Source organism: Diabrotica virgifera, chromosome 10 (genome assembly GCF_917563875.1).
Source record: "Diabrotica virgifera virgifera chromosome 10, PGI_DIABVI_V3a".
Lineage (NCBI taxonomy): Eukaryota > Metazoa > Arthropoda > Insecta > Coleoptera > Chrysomelidae > Diabrotica > Diabrotica virgifera.
Window position 1 is genome coordinate 68173495 of NC_065452.1, and position 7039 is coordinate 68180533.

The window sequence follows — 7039 nt, forward strand, 5'->3', positions numbered from 1 at the left end:
CGTTGGACGTCCTTCGGAAGGAATAAATATGGACGTCCTTTGGACGTCCGACGTTGGACGTCCTTCGGACGGAATAAAAATGGACGTCCTTTGGACGTCCGACGTTGGACGTCCTTCGGAAGGAATAAATATGGACGTCCGACGTTGGACGTCCTTCGGAAGGAATAAATATGGACGTCCTTTGGACGTCCGACGTTGGACATTCTTCGGACGGAATAAAAATGGACGTCCGACGTTGGACGTCCTTCGGATGGAACAAATATGGACGTATATATACTGGACGAAATACGGACAATTCCCTAATAGCACACGACGTCATTTGGACGTCCAAAATAGGTCCATTTTTGGTCCTAACGTCCATGGACTATAAACGGACGTCCCATGTTGGACGTCCTTCGGAAGGAATAAATATGGACGTCCTTCGGACGGAATAAATATGGACGTCCGACTTTGGACGTCCATACTGGACGAAATACGGACGTTTTATGAACGCTTATATTGGACACATTATACCAATTACGAGATCAAATAGCAAAATAATTCAATAAAATATTAACTTGCGTTAACTTTACGTTAATGAAATACAGTCAAACCTGTCACTAACGGCCACTAAAATGAAAGAACTATTGGCCGATATAGAAAAGTGGTCGTTATTGCCAGTTTTTGTAGCCTAGATATACAGTACAACCTGTGTTACTGGCCACCTGTACTAACGGCCAGTTTAAAAATTCCCCAAACCAATTATATCTAGACTACAAAAACTGGCAATACCGGTCACCTTTCTATATCGGCCAATAGCTTTTTCATTTTTAGCGGCCGTTACTGACAGGTTTTACTGTAATTAGTGTGGGGAATTTTTAAACTGGCCGTTAGTACAGGTGGCCGGTGTTGGCAGGGGGCCGGTAACACAAGTTTTACTGTAGTTTAAATCGATTAGATCGAAAGATTAAATCTTAATTCAAAATTGTATATTAAATTATTACAATTATAAAACTATATAGTTTAATATCCAAAACATGTTTTGATTTCATGTAATGTAATGAAAATCTTATTTGTAAATTATTGGTTACAATGTTTAACAACAGGAAATATTCAAGAATAAATAAAATAAAAGTTTCCCCTAACAACAAAACATTCCAGGAATTCTACTATCAAAGTTCTATTCCGTGAACATCTGATTAAATTATGGCTGGAAAGTTACCACAAGATATTCTATGAAAAGAGTACAATGTCCTCCTGGAGGGGTAAAATTTTCCATACTCTAAAGAGAGGCCATTTACTATTCAATTTGCGTTCATTTTCAAATTTGCCGCGCGAGTATCTATGTAGCGTCGCGTGGTCATTGGTCATCAAGTCATCAATTATTTCATTTTCATCATAAGATAACCTAAAAATTTAGTAAAAATTTTGATTGGAAAAAAATGCATCGATAAGGGGGTGAAAAATGGAAATTAGTGGCTTTTTTTGCTGTACTCAACTGTACTGTTTAGTATGCTCTAGTTTTGGCTATGGCTGGATCTCTTAAACAATTATGTAAGTATTATAAAATCCGTTTTCAATTTTCTTTATGAAACGAATCATTTATGCATGTATTACCTGTAAATATTTTGATTTTTAATTGTAAAGAATAGAAAAATTACCGTTCATTTTAATTTTTTTTAGAATCAGCTGAAAGTGGTCTACAAAAAACCAGATATAACCAAAATAAAGATATAAAAAGTGTATTGGCTAATTGGAAGAAACAACATTGTCCATGCATAATAAGTTATTACTTTATAAACAAATATTAATACCTAGGAATGGAACCTGGATATAATCATCAAGAAGATAGCAGGAATCCCGACAAACAACTTAAATAAGTACAAGAATATTGAGGAAATCCTCCTCGATACTACTGGGCAAACTAGAAGATTGAAGAGGACAAAGCCTTTTGAACTAGTTTGAGTGATAGGTGATAGTGAAAAGCAGAGCATAGTGCGTGATGTGGCTGTGTATGTTAGAATAGTGCACGATCTTGTTAGATTAGATAAGAGACGCTATCGGGTAAGCTCTTCATTTTAAGAAACATTAGTAATTTAGGTTAAATTAAAATTGCTCATTGGTCAGTTATGACCAGATTGCTTTTTTTATGTTTGGCAAAAAGGGCGTAAGTCAGAATTGCACATTGCTAATGTTTTGATGATTTCTGGACCAGCAAAAAACTGTTGTAGACGTAAACTGTATGTACCAATAAAAAGAGCCGATTTTTCTGGTCCAGAAATCATCAAAACATTATCGATGTGCATTTCTGACTTAAGCCCTTTTTCCCAAACATCAGAGAATTGTAATGTACAAATTCTCCTATCTGATTTTTCATGAATTTTGTAGGAGACGAAAAACCATTTTTAGGATCATCTCCTGCTTTCACATGTAAATTTTGACATGTCTTGTAGTAAATAGATAGTTGAATTTACTACAAAACATGTCAAAAAATATATGAAAACAGGAGGTAACCATAAAAAAGTTTTTAGTCTCTCTTACAAAACTCATGAAAAAACAAATCGGAGGTATGTCACATCAGTGACTATATCCAGGGAATGTCTAAAAAATATACTTTGATGTCCCAAGAACCAAATATAACCTTTATATATATACAGGGTGTAACAAAAATACAGGTCATAAATTTAATCACATATCCTGGGACCAAAAATAGTTTGATTGGACCTAACTTACCTTAGTACAAATGTGCACAAAAGAAAAGTTACAGCCCTTTGAAGTTATATATTAATAGCACCAAGGGCCTTAGAGGCCCATGGCTTGAAAAGTTTGTTTTTTCTTCATTTTCACGTTTCTTTATGTACTGAGATCTTCTCTGGCTTGATATGTGATTTTTCTCCATTCCTTCCTCTTATTCATTTTTCTTTTCTGACCCTGTAACACCATTCTTTCCAAATCTTTTTCGACCTCTTGCTTCCATCTATTTTCCGGTCTTCCTCTTCTCTTTCTTGAAGCTATAGTGTAGTTTAGTACCCTTTTCGGAGTCCTCGTTTTTGGCATCCTTTCAATGTGACCTCGTGATCTAAGTCTCTGTGCCTTTATCACTCATTTGAAGTTACAAAATGAAAAGTGATTTTTTCCAATGTATCGAAAACAATGTGCTTTTGTGCACGTTTCAATTTAATTATTATTGTAGTACCTACCATTTAAACAACGTTTTAAAAACTTTTTTGCCTCTTATTGCTTTTTCGAAAAGTCAATTTTTATCGAAATATTGTGAATATTTGTCAAATCCACCACATATTTGTATATGGTTAAGTACGATTATGGAGACTTGGTAATAATATGCAAACTTATTTATGCTTTACATTTTTAGGTATATTTTGAACCATATTAAAAAAGAAGCCAGACTCGATAAAACGTGCCTTATCGAAAAAATACAAAGAGGCAAAAAAGTTTTGAAAACACTCTGTTTAACTAATGGTACCTCAGTAATAGTTTAATTGGAACATACAACATTTGGGGGGTTTAAAGGAACAAAACCCCCATAAAATTTTTACGTGGACATATTAAAAAAGAAGTCGCAACTCGATAAAAACTGCCTTATCTGAAAAATACTAAGAAACAAAAATATTGAATTTAACTAATGGTACCACAATAATAAAATTGAATTGGAACATACACAAAAGTTTGGGAGGATTTAAGGGATCAAAACCCCCATAAAATTTTTATGGGGTGCACAAATTTCACCATAATTTTTCTTTAAGATATTCCTGCCATAATAATGCCACATGTCACATGTCCATTTTCAATAAAAAATCGCTAATAGTTTTCGATATAATCGAAAAAATCCATTTTCATTTTGTAATTTCAAAGGGCTGTAACTTTTTATGTGCATATTTGTACAAGGTAAGTTAGGTTCATTTGAACTATTTTTGGTCCCAGAATAATGTGATTTAATTTATGACCTGTATTTTTGTTACACCCTGTATATACAGCCCATTACGCACCACCTTAAAAATTGGGCATTTTTGATGTCTCGAATTTCCTAAACCTGTTGTTGCATCTAAGTGATTTTTTTTATAATATTCTAGCCTAGGCCCTAGAATATGTTACCTCCTTATGCTTGTCATGCACAGGGAGCTATACTGTAATATATATTATATCACATTACTATAGAGAGCGATATGATATAATATACATATATTACAGCATGACAAGCTTAAGGAGGTAACCTATAGCCTAGGCTATAATATTATAAAAACATCACTTAGATGGGACAACAGGTTTAGGAAATACGAGACATCAAATATACCCCATATTTAAGGTGGTGCGTTAATTTCTTGGAGAAGTGTATTGTAATTTAATGTAAATACTGTAATATCCAATAATTGTAATTTGATATAAGATGAAATATAAGTTCCTTAAAAAATATATTTTTTATTTCCCACAATACATTCTCCACAGGTCTAAATATCGTCGCTAGACGTCCACCGAATAACCTTCCAGGACGTTAGATGGATGTTCAGCAGCAAGACATTGGACCAAACTGGGACATCCTATGAATGCCCAAATGACGTCCACCGAACGTCCCCTCCGACGTTAGGTGGACCTCCATTGGACGTTTAACAACTTGGCCTTTGGACCAAAATTGGACGTCCTGTTAAGGTCCAATTCACGTCCCCTAGGACGTCCGATTAAGGTCCAATTCACGTCCCCTAGGACGTCCGATTAAGGTCCAATTTACGTCCGATTAAGGTACAATTTACGTCCGCTTAAGGTCCCATTTACGTCCGATTAAAGTCCAATTTACGTCCGATTAAGGTCCAATTTACGTCCGATTAAGGTCCAATTTACGTCCGATTAAGGTCCAATTTACGTCCGATTAAGGTCAAATTTACGTCCTATTAAGGTCCAATTTATGTCCGATTAAGGTCCAATTTACGTCCGATTAAGGTCCAATTTACGTCCGATTAAGGTCCAATTTACGTCCCCTAGGACGTCCGATTAAGGTCCAATTTATGTCCGATTAAGGTCCAATTTACGTCCGATTAAGGTCCAATTTACGTCCCCTAGGACGTCCGATTAAGGTCCAATTTGCGTCCGATTAAGTTCCAATATACGTCCCCTCGGACCTTAGATGGACGTCCAATGGACGTTCGGTAGCGCGACATTTGGACCAAAATAGGACGTATAAAGGACGTTCCTCGGACGAAAACGGACGTCCAAAGGACGTCCCTAAAGTCCGTGAAGGACGTCCAATGGACGTCCATTGGACGTCCTTGTGCTATTAGGGACATAGCAGGAGCGTAAATCTACGCCCAACCTGAAAATGACAGTCTCAAGTTTTAATTCCCTAATTACTTTAGAGTAAGTATATAAGATCTGTATATTATATATGTTATATGTGAAAATAGTCAACTTGAACGACTCAAGGGTTACCGACTCTTTGGTTTCGCAATATCAGTTCCTATTTCATCATCCTTCCAGCAAGCGTTCCCATAGAGATAGCTGACCATGCATGGACGTCAACCTCTGACCAAAGCTGGCCTTTCGTGGGAAATGCCGACACCACAGTTTGTAGGAAGATTATAAATTTAGTACTTTAACATTATTGTATCACTCGTCATTTTAGTTTCTCGCTAGTAACATATTTGCATTATATAATTTTATTTACTTCAATTTATCATAGAACAAAGTATAAGTGTAATTTGTGAAATAAATCTTTTTTAAAAAGTCAATTAAGAAGTTAGTGATTTAACATTTGGCGCAGTCAGTAGGATCCGGTCAACGTTGTTAGAACAAGGAAACTCACTAGCAACGGCGGATCCTTATCCCTCAACGGAAAAAGAACCTAGAGCCGTCCTCATTCAACTGGATACTACGGAAGGAACACCTGGTGAAGCCCCTGGTAGCAGATCCTGTTAGAAAACAAGACGTCCTCGATGTTTCTGTTAATGTAAGTTATTGAATCATCTCGTTTAATATTTTAATATTTGCAAGCATACCGTACATACATCATACTATTTTCAATTTATAATCTTGACTATACAGTAAGTCAAGCCAAGTTGATTATCTAATAACGAAATATTTTTTTTATTACATACTTTTTATTATTTTATCATTTTTATTTACGCATTTCATTGATTTCATATTATATTTTCGCCGATATTTTACTTTATTTAACCATATTTTACCTGATTTTACCATATTTTACTTGATTTTTACTATATTTTACATGATTTTTACCATATCTACTTGATTTTACCATATTTTACTATATTTTACCTTATTTTATTTTACCATATTTTACTTTTCGTATTTTGTATATTTTGTTTTTATACTTCCACTGACATATTATTATCAAAATGCCTGAAACACGTTCACAAACCCAAGCTGAAATTGAACCCTACAAACTTTCAGAAATATTTTCCATAATTCCTGAATTCGAAGGAGACCCAATCTCTCTCCCCACATTTTTAGACGCATGTGATTGCGCAATTAGAATGGCTTCGGGAGACCAACGTATCTTATTAACGATTCACATTAAAAATAAACTAAGAGGTAAAGCAGCTCAATTAATAAACTCTAGAAAACCAAGTTCTTATACAGACATAAAAAATTTACTAAACCTTCATTTCGGAGATAGTAGAGATCTCACTTCTTTAATCCATGATCTACAAAGACTTCGACAGTTATCAAATGAATCACCCTTAACCTTTTTCAACAGACTACAAGTTCTAAATGCAAAAATGCACGCTTCAATCCAAAAATCAGACCTAACACAAGACCAAAAGAAAGCCCAATGCACTTTAATTGACTCTATGGCTTTGAATACTCTTTTAACTGGACTAGAACCCCGATTAGGACAAATCATTAGGACTAGTAACCCTCCTGATCTTATTGCAGCTAGTAACCGTATCAGACGTGAACTTCAGTTGTCGTATTTCGAAACACAAAAATCAAATAAAGATAACCAAAATAATCCAAAACCTTCCCAACCGATGAGAAGAACCTCATCTAATTTTTCTAAATGCACAATTTGTTGACGAATTGGCCATCT

General features: G+C 35.1%; 1 long non-coding RNA gene across 1 annotated transcript; it reads left to right on the plus strand.

The window, feature by feature from the left end:
* The first annotated feature begins 1125 nt into the window (after nt 1–1125).
* Nucleotides 1126–4360, plus strand: LOC126893290 (uncharacterized). Its single transcript, XR_007701118.1, has 3 exons — nt 1126–1533; nt 1663–2043; nt 3353–4360. It is a non-coding gene; the product is annotated as an uncharacterized LOC126893290 (long non-coding RNA).
* Nucleotides 4361–7039: the final 2679 nt, after the last annotated feature.